The 19166-nt window shown below is 40.1% G+C and overlaps 2 pseudogenes; both read left to right on the forward strand.

The window, feature by feature from the left end:
- The first annotated feature begins 1779 nt into the window (after positions 1-1779).
- On the forward strand, positions 1780-17646 carry LOC147445775 (hydroxycinnamoyltransferase pseudogene; annotated as a pseudogene).
- Positions 17647-18102: 456 nt separating this feature from the next.
- Positions 18103-18678, forward strand: LOC147445776 (shikimate O-hydroxycinnamoyltransferase pseudogene; annotated as a pseudogene).
- The last annotated feature ends 488 nt before the right edge of the window (positions 18679-19166 follow it).

Genomic DNA, 19166 nt, shown 5'->3' on the forward strand with positions numbered 1-19166 from the left:
CCCACGGATGTTATGGATGAATATTTTAAAGACAAATTATTCATTATAAACCTCAAGAGTAAGGTAAAAATCTCTCTGATGATACAGGTCTAGAAAGTCCTAAGTTTTTTCATAATGTCTATGAAGCTAGAGGGGGTGATGATGCTAAATCATCCCTGATACTACATAAAGTGCACATGATTTTTCATTTTCTTGGAAAATGTGCCAACTGTGGCTGGATTTGGATACTATTCTTAGTAATTCTTATGTCAAGGATGTTCTGGCTACCAGTAAAAGGGAGTCAGAATTCTTTAATTCTTGCTGGTAACGACCTTAAGTTACCAAAAGTTTAAGATGTGGCTTTTGCACTATGCTTCAAGTGAAGCTCTAGTATATTGCGGAGGCCATCAATGCTATGTGATCTTAATGGTATTTGATCCAGGTGATTCTATAGATCTTCAAAAGCAGGTTCACTATGGATGGGTATTTTTGGGTCTACATAGTGGTTTCTTTCTGCTAGATCTAGGGATAGCATATTTGGAGCACAAGTGCTTGAAGTTGTTTGTTTTAGAATATGTATGCTCATGTGGATATTATGTTGCTCCACTATTGGGGCAATTCCTTATTATCCCATTTGATCCTGGGAGCTATTGAAGAGCAACTGGTAGATTCAAAGACTTCGTTCAGGTTACTTGGCAGTAGATTTATTTTTGGATGTATGCTAAGACAGAAGTGTTTATGGTTATATGATCAATAAGCTTACATGGCTAGCTTCCAGTTGACATCTTGGACAATTGTTATAGTATCTTCACATATTTTGAGATGGTTTTGCTACCAGAACTTGATGAACATTCCGTGTGTAGACAAAGTAAGGCATACTTGAGCTTGAAAGGGTTCCTTTAAGAGATCTGATGGTCAAGCCGTGTGCATAAGTAATTGGAGCACTTGAGTTTGGTGGGGTTCACTAAACAGATTTTCATAATTCAATGCTTTGGAGATACGATCACTACGGTTCAAAGATTTGTGATGGGACAGATACAAGATAATTGAGCTAGACTATTGATGTTATGATTTACACTTTCTTTTTGTTTTTACATAGCTTTATCAACTACGTGAGCTGGATAACAAGTAGCTTAAGGTATTTATAGAAGATACAGCTTGAAGACCGGTTGGCAGAGATCGGAGGCTGTGCAGGTTTAAAGGGGGTCAATGCCGTGCCGCTCCGCTCACATGATAAGAAAATGAGCAAAGGAATGATGATTAAGAGTATTTGAATCCTGCATGGTTAATCAGCAAGTAGAAGGGCTTGCTAACAAGACAAATTTTAAGTTGAAAGTGTGCCAGATGCGGCTCTATGTGTCAGAAGATGTCTTGGTAATGCTAAACAGTGAGTATTCTTGAAGTGGTTATAGATGGGATTTTATTAATCCAAGTTGAAGTACTCAAAAAGCTCTACATGCGTGTCTTTACGGCTCGTCAATCAGAGCTACGGATAAGAAGTTATGACAGTTTTAAGTTGAGTCAGTAGGAGATCCATACCGGATTGGGCAAGTGCAGCTGAGGGGGAAAAACTGGAATGAATGCATCAGACTGAAGTGCTCAATTTTTAGAGCGAGTCGGTCTTTTCAGATCGGTGATCGAGATTTTGGTTGGCAAGATATGGCCAGTTTAAGTATCGTCAGGGGCCGGTTTCGAACCGCCCTGGTCGCCCTGATCATTCACATTCATCTTGCTTAATGAAGTGCGATGCCCGATGTGTATGCCAAATGTGTAAACCTAAGAGAAGGAGAAAAAAAATAAATGGCAAGGACTGAAGCAGCGCGCAAGAACGGCGTGCAGGGAGGTTTTTGCTCGCGCAGGCCGGCTCGCGGGCCTCAGACGGCTTGGGCGAAGAAGAAGAAGTTGCATGGGAGCTCCTGGCGCTTTGATCCGGCACCCGCGGTGCTGGTTTCTGAGCCGGTCCAACATGGTCTGCCACATCATCAAGTAGCCATTCCCATTAGCGATATTGCTACTAGGATGGCTAAAAATAGAAAGCCCATGCAAACAAAAGGGACGGCTCTTGGGACTCATTCTACATCTTCTCTTGCCATGAGTTCTCTCTCCGAAAGAGGAAGCGAAGGCTCATAGGCTCTGTCTCCTTAAGCAAAGACTACAAAATCTCTCGAACTCGGAAGCAAAGGCTAGCCCAAGTTCTCTTATTTGGGGGGAAATCATCCTCTTCTCTCCGGAAAGGATTAGCAAGCGAGAAGAAAATCATGTCGCCCTCGAAGCCAAGTTTTCTTTAACCCGCAAAGCCAAATCTCGTAGGCCTCATTAAAAGCCTTAAGCAATCTTAAATCTCTCGAATCCCTCAAGCTTAAGGCCATAAGCCATCCTTAACCTCAGTTAACCTTCATAAGTGAAAGCTCTTAAGCTATCAAGAGCGGAGTTAATCCTCATCTCTCGGATCCATAAGCCAAACTCTCTAAATCGAGCCTAATCTCAAACCATTAGCGGAGCCTAACCTAAGCCGAGATTCTAAGCCATCATTAGCCATTGGAATCGGGAATCAGAAGCCAAATCGGACTGCCATTGGAAGGAAAAACTCTTGAGCCTTATCGGGAAGAAGTAGAAGGTGATACAAAGCAGGTCATTGATAATTTTCTTGTTAGCACATGGATTAAGCCAGGTTTCATCTTGTAAGGAGCATTAAGCCTCCATTAACGATTGATTAATGATGACTATTGTGGATTAATTGGAATTAAAAGTACCATTTGTTTTGAGCTCTGTATTGTTAATTGTGCCTTCTGCATCTCTTTTCCCCACACCTCTCATAGCTAGGGGCCCGGTGGCTTCCCGGCTCACCTTTCGCACAATTTTCCCCCAATAACGGGGCCAATCGTAAAGGGGTCCAAATGAGACATGGTTTATCAAAGAGCAAGGCTAGCCAATGGAGCTCAAATACCTTAGGGTTAGCTTCATTGAAGACCTCCTAAGGTTAGTGTTAAAAGTCCTTTGATGTTAGGAGGTGGGAACCCTACCCAAGCTTGAGGTGCTTATCGTTCTGGATGAATAAGGTTCTTGAGGTGCTTATCATGCTTCATGAATAAGGTGCTTGTCATACTTGATGACTAAGGTGCTTGCCGTTCTTGCTCACTAAGATGCTTGACGTGCTTGTTGTGCTTGTTGACTAGGAAGCTTGAAGTGCTTGTGGGAATACTATCCAAGCTTGAGGTGCTTTGTCGTGCTTGATGACTAAGGTTCTTGTGTCTCATAAGTCAAAGGCATCCCTAAAAAGGAGGGGACGATCCCCGAAGCTAGGGGGATAAGAGATAACACACACACACACACACACACACACACACAAGGTATGCCAAGCCTCAAGAGTCAACAAGGACATATGTCAAGTCCCTCTTTCTGAAAGGGGAAATGGGGACACTTATCCCAAGACTACCCTTGTTGCTTGATATGCATTTTGCATGTGATTGGCCAGCTTGTAGGGTCCAATGAGCTTCCAAGTTGATCTAGAAGAGGGGGTCGACCAAAGGAAGAAGGGGGGTTTCTTGGGGGTATACACTCACACACACACTCAAACACACTCTCATTGTGTAAAGTGAAAAGTGTAAGATCTCCATCTCCTTCTCCAAGCTAGTAGAGAAGTTAAGAACCTACCCCAACACTCTTGGCTATGGAATGCAAATCCAGCCAAGATCCATGCTTCGATGCTTAAGCTTTCCATCTTCTCCATCTTCATTACTATGCTATTATGTATGCTATAAAGAAGAGTGATGATAAGTAAGGAACTATTTTTTTTTCCTATGAATGTTTCTTTTTCCTCTTCCCTACCCTCATTCCCCGCTAGCTCTCTCCACCTTCGACGTGTTTGAGGCCTTGAGATAGTTAATTATTTTTACAAAGTCTATGTTATGCTTGTAATGCATGAATCTTTACATTTTCCTTGCATCACCTAGTTTACAAGGAACAAAAAGATTGTATTATACAAAATTTCTTTTGGCGGGAAAATCTATAATACAAATGCCTATTGGAGAGGGGACCAGCTACACATAAATCCAATCCTCAATTGTTGTCAAGTTCTCTAGACTCTCTCTCTTGCAAAAGTATTGTTCATTCCAAGTTTATTAAGTAATATTATTATGTTTCTACCATCAATTACGTCACCCTCTATGATCTGAAACTAGTCTCACAAAAATTCTCTCTTTACTTCTCCTAGTTCCGCTATTCTCAAAGTTCATAGGCCATTTCCATTACATTGGTATCAGAGCATTTGGTTTCTCTTTCTTGCTTAAGAAGAGAGGTCCTTCAGTAGCCTATCAAATTATCAATGGTTGATTTGTTTAGTTATATTAGGGTAAGTGGGACTGGGATATATTATCGATTTTGTTGAGCCCAGTGTGTGGGATATGGTGCACACCTCGCGAGATTTGTTCTTAATAATGGGGTCTTTTTAGAGTTTCCTACGGATTTATCATTATTGATCCATAAGAAGTTTGAAAGGAGCTATCCCTCAAAAATTATACAATATTTGACCCACTTCACTACTCTCTATAATTAGCCAAATTGAGCCGTGGGTGTAGATGCTTAAGTGTTGATTTTCAAAGGCTAAGAGGAGTAGCAACTAAGGTTTTGAATTGCCAAAAAGTAAACTAAGTAAACACAGAAAGTATTCTATACATAAGTATAAATAGCACGGTTGACAATAACCAAAAGATCTGAATGAACATTAATAACTTTTATTTTTCACATGAAGGCTCTAATGATGATGCCCCCATGTTTGTCAATTATCTGATTACTAGGTTGCAGCAAGCTATGGGAAACCGTCCCTTGCAAGACAAAATTACTCAACAACTTTGTGCTTATGGGATTTCCCTTCCTCTCCAAGAGGAGAGAGAGCTTAGGAGGTCAATTGATGAGACCCCCAAAAGAAGACTCTCTCCCATACAGGAGAAGGAATCCAAAGAACGGGAAAGTAATGAATCCCTAATTTTCTCTGAAGACGGTGGTCTAGATGATCGCCAACTCCTCCCAAGAGGAAACGGTCAACCCACTGTCCTTCTCGTCATCACTTCAAAAGGGAAGAGAGGAAACAAAGAAATAAAGGGGCAAGAAAGAGGTCACCCTCTTCTCCTTCATCTTCACCTTCATCCTCTTTCGATGAAAGTTATGACTATTCTCCTAGAGAATACAAGAGGGGAGGACATCAAAAATATTACACTGCATGATGAAGGTCACAAAACCTGAAGAAGTTCAAAGAGGGAGGAGAGAGTATCTCTTTTCTCACCTATGATGGTACCTTTGGTGCCACTAACAAAGTATTTGCCTTCATTCAGCAATTTGGTGCGGCCTTTGGAGACAAGGGCTTTACGGAGTTCTCCAAGCTACGCCATGTAGCTATGTACTTCCAAAAAGGATCGTCAATGGTGGGCTAGCCTTCGTGGCAACGGTGAAGTCTCAAAGACATGGAAAACTCTACGAGTTTCCATTATTAAGCAATTCCTTGCAAGCGATGAAAAGGACAAACTGCTTACGGAATGGTGAAATTTGAAACTTCTCTCCCATGAGTCTACTCACAAATATGTGGAAAATTTTTGGGACTTACATCTCAAGGCTACTGTCTTTCAAAAGATAGACTTCGTCGAGCAAGAGCAAAAGCAAAAAAAAACTGTAGGATTACTTAAAGAGATGGCCAAGTATGTGAACTCCCATTATACTGGTTCTATCACCAAAGAAATCCACCACACTATGGTTGCTTCATGCATCAATTTACAACAATGGGCTAGATGCAATGTCAAGCCCATGGAAAGGAGAGACAAAAGTGATGCAAAAGGAGAACCAATGCCCAAAACTCTTCCCAAGGAAATTTCAATAATAACAACAACAACAATCGGTCCAAGGAGAAGGGAGCTTATAGAGGTAAAAACAAAATCTCTCCTGAAGAGCTTGAAGCTTTTCACAAGGACCATAAATGTTTTAAGTGTGGGGAGCAAGGACATGGCTATCGCTCTTGCCCCAAAACAAATGCCCGCAATGATACTCCTAGAGCTTCTGCTATCGAAGCTCCAAAAGAGAATGCTCACTTTGCAAAGGATCACCTCTGTCATGAATGCTTGAGAGTCACTCGCTGCCTTCATCATTGACTACATCATCGCTACAAGGCTCTAGAAGAATCTAGAAGGATCTAGAAGATTCTAGAAGTTCTAAAAGTATCAAGGAGATTCTAGAAGTTTCTAGAAGCATGGAGAAGATTCCGAAAGAATCTAGAAGTTTCTGGAAAGCTCTAGGAATTTGAAGAAGGATTTAGAAGGTTCTAGAAGAGCTAGAAGGATCAAGAAGTTTCTAGAAGCTTGGAGAATATTCCGAAAGAATCTAGAAGTTTATGGAAAGCTTTATAAAGTTGAAGAAGGATCCATAAGATTCTAGAAGAACTAGAAGGATCAAGAATGTTCTAGAAGATTCTAACCTCCTCAAGAAGAACCTAGAAAGTAATAACCTCCTCAGGTAACCTCCTCAAGCACTAGTATAAATAGGGATCTTGGCCACAAGCTCCTCAGTCTTGCGAAACTATTATGAGCGCGTATAGAACTAGAAGAGAGCGAGAGGAGGTGCTCACAATTTACAAGAACTTGGGACTTGACGATAAGCTTAATGTTGATTAGAAGACTTAATACTTTATTTAGAGATCCAGATACAAGACTTGGATTACATGACTTGCGTACAAGACAAGACTTGATTGCAAGGAAAAGACTTGAACATAAGACAAGAACTAGAAGAGGGTTTTCGTCATAGGAGCCTCAAGGTCTCTTGGGGTAGTTTCTAAGACTCTCTTCTTCTTCTTCTTCTTTTTCTTCTTCTTCTTCTTCTTCTCTCTCTCTCTCTCTTTTTTTGGCTCTCTCTCTCTCTCTCTCTCTCTCTCTCTCTCTCACACACACACACACACACACACACACACACACACACACACACTATGCCAAAGGTTCACACACTAAGCAAGTTCATCTCTCAAGCAATAGAATGTGATAATCAACTATTTGACAGGAGATAAGAGAGGCGTTATGGTGCACATTCGACCCCAAATAGAAGTGACACATAATGGCTACATACCTCAACAGGGCCATGAATCAAGCATTGAGCCCATGCAAATTGATTCTGTATGGTTTCAACCTCTTTCATCCTAGGAGAAGCAAAGGCGACGCATTAATGGCTTATGTATGTATTGTGGAGAGCAGGGGCACATAGTTCAACAGTGTCCAAGGAAGAGAAGGATGAAGGTTCATGGTGCATGGTCATCCATCTCCATGGATTTCATTGTAGAGCTACCCTTGTCACAAGGATTTGAGTCCATTTTAGTAGTCATGGATCGGTTTACAAAAATGACACACTTCATTCCATTCACTAAAATCATCACCAACGAAGGTATGACCAAACTCTTTCTACAGCATATCCATCGTTATCACGGATTACCGGATGACATAGTTTCTGATTGAGGCCCACAATTCATCTCTAGCTTTTGGAAAAGCTTATTCAAGCTACTCGGAGTAAAAATCAACGTCTCCTCAGCCATTCACCCACAAAGTGATGGACAAACGGATAGAGTAAATCAAGTTTTGGAGCAGTATCTCCATTGTACTATCTGTTGGAGCTATATAGAGAGCCCACACTTATGCTATACATAGGTAGGAGTCCCCACTATATATGTGTACTCAGTGTGTGCTCTATACACACTTTGGGGTTTGCAATTCTAGAGTTCTTTCTGCCTCTCCTCTTCTCTCATCACAGTCTTCCTCCCTCGTCAACATTTTGAGTGGGGGTGTTGGAGCTATATAGAGAGCCCACACTTATGCTATACATAGGTAGGAGTCCCCACTATATATGTGTACACAGTGTGTGCTCTATACACACTTTGGGGTTTTCAATTCTAGAGTTCTTTCTACCTCTCCTCTTCTCTCGCCATAGTCTTCCTCCCTCGTCTCAACACTATCAATTATCAGCAGGATAATTGGGTCGAGCTCCTACTGCTAGTAGAATTCTCCTATAATAACAATTTTCATGCCTCCCTCTGTCACACTCCATTCTTTGCTAATTATGATTAGCATCCCAAACAGGATATCCACAGACACTATCAAGTCAAGAATCCAGCTGCTATTAAATTTACACAACAATTATCTACAGTTCGCAAAGAACTTACAATTTATATCAAAGAAGCTCAATCCAAGTATGAGGAAAGTGCAGATCTCCATCGTATGCAAAACCGAAAATACAAAGAAGGGGATAAAGTGTGGCTCCTCCGACGTGATCTTCGTTCATCTCGACCCTATCAAAAGATTGATTATCGAAGGCTTGGCCCGTGTCAAATTATCTTCAAGTTAATCTAGTCACCTATCGACTCCGATTGCCCTCATCCATGAAAATCCATCTGGTCTTTCATGTATCAGTCCTAGAACCTTGTCACACATCTAAGATCCCAGGAAGAGCCCTACAACCACCTCCTCTGGTTCAAATTCAAGGACACGACGAATATGAGGTTGAGAAAGTCCTAGATTCTTGAAATTTGCGTGGCAAGTTACAGTACTTGGTGCATTGGAAAGGCTATGATGTTAGTGAATGAACCTAGGAACTAGCACGCACTCTACAACATACATCTCTCAAAGTAGAAGAGTTCCATCAACAACATCCATGGAAGCCCAACTCAAGGAACACCACTGCTCCTCGTGGAACTCGTCGCTAGACGAGGGGGTAATGCCATGGATGCTTGAGAGTCAGTTGCTACCTGCATCATCACCTATGTCATCGCCTACATCATCGCTAGAAGGCTATAGAAGAATCTAGAAGGATCTAGAAGATTCTAGAAGTTCTAAAAGTATCAAAGAGATTCTAGAAGTTTCTAGAAGCATGGTGAAGAATCTAGAATTTTTTGGAAAGCTCTAGAAAGATAAAGAAGGATCCAGAAGGTTCTAGAAGAACTAGAAGGATGAAGAATGTTCTAGAAGATTCTAACCTCCTTAAGAAGAACGTAGAAAATCCTAACCTCCTCAAGTAACCTCCTCAAGCACTAGTATAAATAGGGATCTTGGGCCACAAGACCCTCAGTCTTTCCAACACCAGTTGTGAGGCTCCTATGAGGAAAACCCTCTTCTTGTTCTTGTCTTATGTTCAAGTCTTGTCCTTGCAATCAAGTCTTGTCTTGTACTCAAGTCATGTAATCCAAGTCTTGTATGTAGCTCTCTTAATAAAGTATTAAGTCTTGTAATAAAGATTAAGCTTATCATCAAGTCCCAAGTTCTTGTATATTTTGAGCACCTCCTCTCGCTCTCTTCTAGTTCTATACGCGCTCATAACAACCTCTCTCCTATGCTTGGGGAAAGGTAATGGAGCATGATTCCCTCATCTTGTTTGACCTTGGCTCTACTCACAACTTCATCTCAATGGAGTTGGCCACCAAGTTGGGCATTCAAGCTTTCAACATGGAAGATAATATTACTTTCGATAAAGATTTCAAGGGACAGCAAGCCTCTATTACTCCCTTGATTGGGAAGTTGAGGCTTCATGTCCAAATCTACGTCAGCAATGAATACTTTTTCATCTCTCCTCTCCAACATGAGGATGCTATTCTAAGGGCACCATGGTTCAACCACATGGCAGCCAACATGAAGTTCCCAAAAAGGAGAATCTACTTTACTACAAGAAAAATAACATATATATAGATACTAGTGAGTCTGGTTGTACTGTATCACTTTTAAATAATCTTGCTGTTGATATTACGTACATGATTTTTGTCAGAGTCCCTAGAAGGTCCTCATGTTTCATCAAATTTAAATGGTAGGAATAAAGAAGAGTTAGACTTGACTAATTTTCTAAAAGGATTCCAATATGTGTTCATCGATGATATCCCTACGGACTTACCTCCAAAATGAGGGGATGATGATCATCAAATTGAGCTCCTATCAGGAAGCTCACCACCTAACAAGCCTCCTTATCGAGTTTCCCAAGCTCAAGTACAAAATTTATTTCACAAAGGGATGGTGAGGCCTAGCTCCTCTCCCTTTTGTTATCCGATCCTTTTAGTATAAAAGAAAGATGGTACATACCGTATGTGTGTGGACTATCGAGCACTAAACCATATCACTATCAAAAACATATTTTCTGTGCCTCGAGTAGAAGATTTGTTTGATAAGCTACAAGTGTTTACCTACTTCAGTAGGATTGATCTTAAAAGTGTCTATCATCAAATAAGGATAGTGGATGAAGATGTCCTAAAGACCCTGTTTTGTACAGCATTTGGTCTTTATGAATATCTAGTTATACCTTTTGGCTTGACCAATGCACTAGCCATGTTCAATTGTCTAATGGAGAAAATCTTTAGACCCTACCATAAATTCAATGGAGTGTTATTTGATGATATCATCATCTACTCTAAGTCCATGGAGAAACACAAGCAACATCTCCAAGAGATTTTTCAAGATTTGAGGGAGAACAAGCTTTTTTCAACCGAAAGAAAGGCAAAATTTTCCTTCAAGAGATTCGATACTAAGGTCATATTATCTCTCAAGATGGTATCCATATGGGTCCATGAAAGTTAGAGGTAATAAAATCATGGCCTAATCCAAGGAATTGCATGAGCTAAGAAGATTTATTAGTTTCTGTCCATACTATAGACGCTTCATAGCAAAATTCTCTCAAATAGCAGGACCATTACATGACTTAACAAAGAAGAACGTTAAGTATTCATGGATTGCTAAGGAGAAAAATGCTTTTGACAAGCTCAAAGAGAATCTTACCTCCCAACCAATCCTCATGCTTCTGGATCTCTCAAATCCATTTGAGGTCCGGTGTGATGCTTGTAGTGATTTCCTTGGAGCAGTCACAGCTTCAAGAAGGGCATGTCACAGCATACGAGAGCCGAAGGCTCAATACAGATGAATGGATCTTAGGCATTTATGAGAAAGATCTTTTAGCTGCTCTACATGCCCTAGACACATGGAAGCACTACCTGCTGGGGACTCCATTTATTTTAAAAACAGACCACCAAAGTCTCAAGTACTTCATGACACAAACCAAGCTCTTTGACAAAAAAATGAGGGGGATTTTTTTTTTTTGGCAATTTTATTTACATATTTCCCACATTGATGGTAAGCACAATAAACTGGTTGATGCACTTTCACAATGACCCAAAGTTAATGTGGTGTCTATAGCTACTCACAATGATATATCTTCTATGATAGATGAGTATGCTATTGACCCAAACTTTCAAGACATAATGTCAACCCTTGAGTTGGGGAAGAAAGAGGAACCAATCACCTTGCAGGATGGTTATCTTCTCCATGGAAATAGGATATGTATTAGCCACTCTCTTTGTGAGAAATTCATGTATGTATCCCATGGTCCTCCCTATGCGGGGCATAGAGGCATTTAGCCTACTCTCTGAGGAGTAGAGACATACTTCTATTGGCCTACCATGAAAGTGGACATACAAGAGTATGTTTCAAAATGTGTAGTATTCCAAAAGACTAAGTATGATACAGGGAAGAAACCTGGATTACTCCTAATTCACCATGGGAGAGTATATCCATGGATTTTATCTTTGGGTTACCCAAGTATATCCATGGGAATATGGACAATAGTCAACAGGTTTAGCAAGCAAGCACACTTTATGTCACTCAAAAGTACTATTAAGGCAGACCAAATGGCAACTCTCTTCATATCTTAGATTTTCAAACACCATGGATTTCCAACATCCATCATGTCAAATAGAGATCCTAGAATGACCAGTAATTTTTGGAAAGGTCTCTTTGAAAATCTAGGTACAAGATTGAATTTGTCTTCCGCCTATCACCCACAAATGGATGGTCAAAGTGAGATAGCCAATCTTAGGATACTCGATCTACTAAAGACATATGCTACAAAAGTAGACCAACGCTCACAATGGAAAAAGTACTTACCTCTTGTAGAGTATGCTTACAATAATATTGTCCATACTTCTATGGGAAAATCACCTTTTGAAATCATTGAGGGAAGACCTGAAAGTCCCTTACTACTTAAAGTACATGGGAAGATTTTCACTGCCGATGAGTATAGTCATGACCTACAAGAATCTTTTCAAAAGATTAAGGAGGCTATATCCATCTGTCATCGAAGGAAAAAACCTGCTACTAACAAGCACAGAAGGGCCTTAACACTCAAAGAAAATTATTGGGTCTTACTTAAGTTTCTCAACGCTTGATTGAGGAAAACTAAAGGGAAAAAATCCTATGGGCCATCAAAAGTATTGTGCTAAACTAGCAAAAAGATATTATGGTCCTTTTCAAATCTTGAAGCCAATTAATGAGATGGACTATTAACTCAAGTTGCCCAACCATTGGCTCATACACAATGCTTTTCATGTGAGCCTCCTAAATCCCTATAAAGGAGAGACACCAAGTGAACCAATTACTGAATACCCTCCCAACATCGACAACCAAGAAGAGGTGCTACAACCCAAAGCTATCCTTCGGCATGAAGACAAGGTACTACAACATGGTAAGGTTCTCTGACGGTATCTTATTAAGCTCAACAATTATCCTTTTGAAGATGCTAGATGCATGCAAGCAATACAACTTAAGGATAGTATGAACCTTGTCAATGCTTACAATGCTACATTAGAGTAAGAAAATGTACAAATTTCTTTTAAATTACCAATGTTTTTGTCTTATAAGACTAGTTCTCTTTTTATTGTGCACAAATTTAAGTAGTATGCATACTTAGAATCATGTTTGTGATGACAACGTCTCTCAAACACCAAGTAAAACTTGTCATTCTACTTGGGAGAATGAAATGGACTAAAGAGCAGACATGCTTGCGGCAACAACGTTTCTCAAGCACCAAATGGACTAGTCATCCATCTTGGAATGATATCGTAGGGTAAAAAGGGATCCTCTACTCACTAAGGAAGGTTGACTAATGACTGAGGCTTTATCTCTTCTACCTCATAGTCGAGAACGATTATCGTTTCAAGAGAGAGAGAGGTAATTTCCTAAAATTTAGTATCTAACCAACCCAAATGATTTTCTCATATTAAACTGATCATTTAATATGGGAAAATAAATCAAAACAAGGGTTATAATATAGAAATGTGCTTACAAATATATACCATCATAGGGTCAATGGTGAAGGGGCCCAAATGAGAGATGGTTTGTCAAAGAGCAAGGCTAGCCAAGGGACCTTAAAGACCTTAGGGTTAGCTTCATTGAAGACGTCCAAAGGTTAGTGTTAAAATTACTTTCACCTTAGGAAATCTAGGGCCGAGCTTGAGGTGCGAACACTACCCAAGCTTGAGGTGCTTGTCGTGCTTGATGGTTAAGGTGTGTGTCATGCTTGCTGACTAAGATGCTGGAGGTACTTGTCATGCTTGCCGACTAGTGAGCGTGAAGTGCTTGTGGGAACATCAACCAAGCTTGAGTTGCTTTGTGGTGCTTGTGTCTCATAAGTCAAAGGCATCCCTACAAAGGAGGGTATGAGCCTCAAAGCTAGGGAGATGAGAGAGAAAACACACAGACACAAGGCAAGCCAAGCCTCAAACGACACCAAGGACATATGTCAAGCCCCTACCCATGCTACCCTCATGAAGTGCTGAAAGCCTATTTTTTAGCCTCTCAAGCGGTCCAATGATAATTTAATTGATTGTTTTTTGCATTTATCAAGTCTCTCTCAAAGGGAAAGGGGGACACTTATCCCAAGACTACCCTTGTTTCTTGATATGCATTCTACATCTGATTGGCCAGGCTTGTTTGGGTCCAATGAGCTTCCAAGTTGAGCTAGAAGAGGGGGTCAACCAAAGAAAAAAGGGGGTTTTCTTGGGGGTATACTCTCCCTCACACACTCACACACACTCTCATTGTGTGAAGTTTGCAAAGTGCAAGAGCTCCATCTCCTTCTCCAAGCTAGTAGAGAAGTTGAGAGCCTACACCAACACTGTTGGCTATGGAATGCAAATCCAACCAAGAGCCATGATTCAATGCTTAAGATTTCCATCTCCTCCATCTTCATTACTATGATAATATGTATGCTAGCAAGAAGAGTGATGATAAGTGAGGAACTAATTTTTTTGCTTCTATGATTTTTTCTTCTTGCTCTTCCGTACCCTCATTCCCTACTAGCTCTCTCCACCTTCGAAGTTGTTTGAGGCCTTATGACTGAGGCTTGGGATATTTAATGCTTTTTACAAAGTCTATGTTATGCGTTTGATGCATGAAGCTTTCCATATTCATTGCATAACCTAGGGCACAAGGAACACAAAGATTGTATTCTACCAAGTCTCTCTTGGTGTCAGAATCTATAACACAAATTCCGGTTGGAGGGGGGATCGGATCCATGTAAATCCGGTCCTCTGTTGCAAAAGTATTGTTTATGCCAAGTTAATTAAGTATTATGATTATGCTGCTACCATCAATTAAGTCACTCTCTATCCTCTCAAAGTAGTCTCACAAAAATGCTCTCTTTAATTCTCATAATTCGTCTATTCTCAATGTTCATAGGCCATTTCCATTACATAGAATATATCTTCTTTCTACAATCACCGAGCAAAACTTATCTAAAATTGTCCCTATACCCAAAAAATTTGATTGCTACCTTATAGAAGGGTTGCACATCATGGGTAAAGTGTAAAGAACCATTTTTCTTTGGATCTATCAACCAACTATTTGAATATGTACCCTAAGTACAAATCTCCCATAGAATATATATCTCCCTTTCTGCAAATGCCTAGGCAAACTCATCTACAATTGGCCTTGTGTCCAGATTCCTCATTTCTACCTTATTGATGGGTTGCATGTCATGGATAAAACGTAAAGAACCATTTATCATTGGAACTGTGAAGAGCCACCTATTTGAATACAGAGCACAGGAAGGGTCCTTAATACCCTTCTTGATCTTTTTATTAAGAAACTCAATGAGTTTTAAAAAATGATCCTTTGAATCTGGAATAGGTAGCAAGTTCCAAGGTACATGAGAGATAGTAGAGACTCGAGAGTGAAGATTACTATAGAAACAACAATGGAAGAATCTGTACTAAATTCAACCTTATTATTCAAAATCCTCTTCCAGAAAAAATTTGAGACGTGTTGTTGCTTCTATATTAGAGGTAGTAAGCTGACACATCTTATCCAAATCAACCTCGACTCTTTTTTGGTCAATAGGCTCCACGTTCAACCCATGGGCGGTTGCCTCAACCATTAAGATGACATGTCTAGTGGCCATGTCCTCGAATAGCTTATTACTCCCTCCTCTGCCAAATGGCTTCCCAAAGGCTTACCTATTTCACTTGAGTGAATCTTGATCTTTGAAGAAAAAAAGATCCTTCATCAAAGCATTCATCGAACCTTTCACAATATCTCCTTTCATTGTTGATACCATCACATCGTATGCATGTGTGTACAAATCGTTCTCTTTTTTTAGGTCTTTGCCTTGTAGATTGGCTTGATGATTCCCTTCTAGCCTTGCAATCTTTAAGGCGAGCTCTTGCATTGCCTTGAAAAAACCATCTAAGATAGATTTCTTCCTCTTTGGAACCACAATAATAACATCTAAAAAACTCTCACAAACTCTTGGGGCTTGAGTAGGTTTGAATATGATCTTGTCTCTTTGTCATTTTTGCTTAGCTAGCCCCCATGCTCATTTCCAATTCCCCTTACATGCTCATTCATATGAAGAATCACAAGTAGCTAAGAACTTTATACCATCTCCGCTTCAGGTAGTCAATGTAGCTCCATATCCTTTACATAACCACAAAGACTCTTTGGTACATATCTACCATCAGATTGGTCAAGTTTATGCACCACTGATTGAAGGAATTTTCTTGAAGAAAGTTCTTTCTTTTAATAGCTGGTTTATGCTACATAAACACAACAAAGGCTTGAAACATTTGCATTACAATAGAATCAAAACTGCATCCCTTGTTGCTCTTGTTTCTCTATAACTTAAAATCTTTCTATTGAGACCTTCAATTAAGCTTCCGTTCCATCACCCTAGCCCATTTCACATTGGGTTCACCAAAAATGTATTAGAAAGTTTGAGGTGGTGTTTGAAAAGGACCAGGGTTTTGACTTTGAGAGTTCATCACAAAAACTAGTAAATCATAGAGGATTCAAAGCAAAAGACACACTAAAATTGAGAAAAATGCTATTCATCCATCTAAAAAAGTACCAAAATCAACTCAAAACTCTTGTATGTATGATGATATGGTGTAGACTCGTGCCTAATTGCACATATGAAGTTTTCATTTGTCCTATTATAAACCTTAATCTTTCGCTTCAATTACTAAATAAGACCATTTTATACAATCTTAGGCGCTTCGTTAGACAGTCCCAAATGCTTACTTGAAGAGAGAAAACCCTATTTGATGGCCTCACAAGCTCGAACATGAGGTAGATACAGCACGCACGGGACTACTCTATAAAGTAGCCCCTTAGCTTGAGCAACCATGACCACCGTTGTAAATGTGTCATTGTGATATATGCTTCTTTGGCTATTTTTGGATTTGCTTTATCAACATGTTGCCATTTTTAGCCCAAGCAAGCTAGGAAAGATCCCCAAATTTGTGAGAAACTTCCTTTGGCCTCCAATTACACGTTGAAACCCACGTGTCAAGCATGTTGGATACATTCTTTATAGATATACATAAAACTTGCTAATTTAAGAGGAGATCAACCGCATTAGACTTTCCAAGCAAGATGAGCGTGCCACTTCAAAACACTTGACAGTTGTACATTGCTAAATCAAGTTAAGCATTTATTCATTTGAGAAAATGTGCAAGAGTGATACATCTAGGACCTCGTCTCCCTACTAATGTATGTACACAACTGGAACCATTGCAACCTCTCACACATATGACATTATGTACATTGTTGCATTTGGTCCCAGGTAGATATTTTATTTTCACATTATACACATGTCAACAACATCAAGTTTTGTGATGGCTGTGATATTGTACTTTGAATCATGTTTACAATACGTTTGTCTATTCTTTTCCAACTACTTCAAAAACATAATAGGACGACTTCTTCTCTTATGATGTTTTGGAGAAGGCACTAGTGCCCTTCTACCCCAGTGGCAACAAGGCTCTTGAGGTCCTATGGACGTATCTACCTTAATTGTATTGCCGAGGGTGTGCTTCTTGTCGAGGCAGAGATCGATGCCATTATCAATGACTTTGGTGATTTTGCACACACTCTTGCCCTTAAACAACATGTGCCTCATGTGACCTACACGGAAGAGTGACCCCATCCTATGTAATTATTATGCACCATATTGGTTTATTTCGTAACAGTAGTCGACACAAATAATCTATAGTGGTAACATTCTTTCAATGAGGAGGGTCCTCGCTTGGTGTGGGGATGGAGCACCATGTTGCTGATGGGATCTCCAGTACCCACTTCGTCAACACATGGGCAGACATAGCAAAGGGGGGAAGGCATTCGACGTCATCTTTTTATCAACCGTACCCTTTTGCGGACGCGTGACCCATCTACACCAACATTTTCGCACATCGAGTATCAACATCCCCCTTCACTATTGCCCTCTAGCAAATATGATCGCGGCATTGCATTACAACCAAATGTAGTGGCAAAATGCAAGAACAAGCTCTCTTCACATCATAATGACAGTGGGCCTACAAATACGAACGACAATGTGGCTTGAGATTTTTTCCTTCTCACTCGAGCACAGGTAAAAATTATGGTTGGTTGCTCAATTGCATAACATAAGGTATTGTTCCAATGTCCCGTTTTATAGTGTAATTTTCCCAAAAATCTAGCATTTTGGCATAAATATTGGCTGCCTCATCGCCTTAATCTTAAAAATTGAGATTATGAAAATGCTTTTTTTTTAGCACTGCCAGTCACACCCATGCAGAACTTCAACTTTGATGGCTAGCTCTTAGAATAAGTCTCAAGCATTTTCTTTTGTAGCCTGTTAGTCCAATAACAAGTGACGATTTTCGTTACAGTTGTTCATAATTTATTGTAATATTATGTTCATATTTTGTGTAATTTGAACATATTCACTGTGTGGTGCTAATTTAAGGTGTTTTCTGGGGAAAATTGTTGATATTGAGCATTTTAATGTTGGCAAGTTGTGGAGCTGCAAGCGACGACAATGGATGGAACAAGAGGGGTGACATACAACACATACGTGGCAGTGGCAACACATGTGTGGAGGTGTGTGTCAGGGCACGAGGGTTGAGTGAGAAACAAGAGACAAAATTGTACATAGCAATAAAAGGGAGAAGCCGATTGCAACCAGCCTTGCCAAGAGGCTACTTTGGCAATGCCATCTTCACTGCCACACCCATATCACAAGTCGGTGAGCTAGACAAAGGCCCACTAAGTGTGGGTGCCCAAAGGATTAGGGAGGCCATCGCACGTATGGACGATGAATATTTACTATTAGAACTTGATTATTTGGAGCTACAATCTGGCCTAGAGTTTCTTGTTCAAGGTGCCCACACCTTTTGTACTCCTAATGTCCGTATCACCTCTTGGACCCACCTTTCCATCCACGATTGTAACTTTTGGTTGGGGCTGCCCCATCTTCATGGGCCCTGTTGGCATCTCATTTGAAGGCCTCCCTTTCATGCTTCCTAGCCCCTCCGGTGGTGGTGGCCTCTCCATTTACCTTGCCCTTGCCTCCCACCACATGCCCACCTTTGAGCAACCCTTCTACCAGTTTTGATTGTCTCCATTGCACCTAGTACTCTTTTTAGTATGAAATGGACATGATAGCTTTTGTATAAGTATTTTTAGCTTGCAAGGTCCTTATCTTTATTCTCTAAGATTGATTCAATGGGCATGTGAGTTTCTCTTGTCTTAGAACACCCATGTGATTCTTCACCTTGTTTAGCTAGCCAAAGCTTTACAAATTTGGCCTTACTATGCTTTTTTTTTATTGAAATGCATTTTCATTATTCAAAGGTCCATTTTTGACACCTTGTTTCCAAATGCAAGAAAAGCATATCCACATGTTGCATGGAGAGGAAGAGATCTTAGGATGATTAATATTTTGCAAAAATCCTTGGATGGAGAGTATGTTGATTTGTGACATTTTTCCTTCAGCAATGGACAAGACTTTATTACATTCTAAGATTACAAAATTATGGGAAGCATTTTATTGTCAATAAAGATATTCCAAGCAGGAGATTATCCATGTTGACATTAGTCTAG

The sequence above is a fragment of the Adiantum capillus-veneris genome, chromosome 12, assembly GCF_014529385.1.
Source record: "Adiantum capillus-veneris isolate H3 chromosome 12, ASM1452938v2, whole genome shotgun sequence".
Lineage (NCBI taxonomy): Eukaryota > Viridiplantae > Streptophyta > Polypodiopsida > Polypodiales > Pteridaceae > Adiantum > Adiantum capillus-veneris.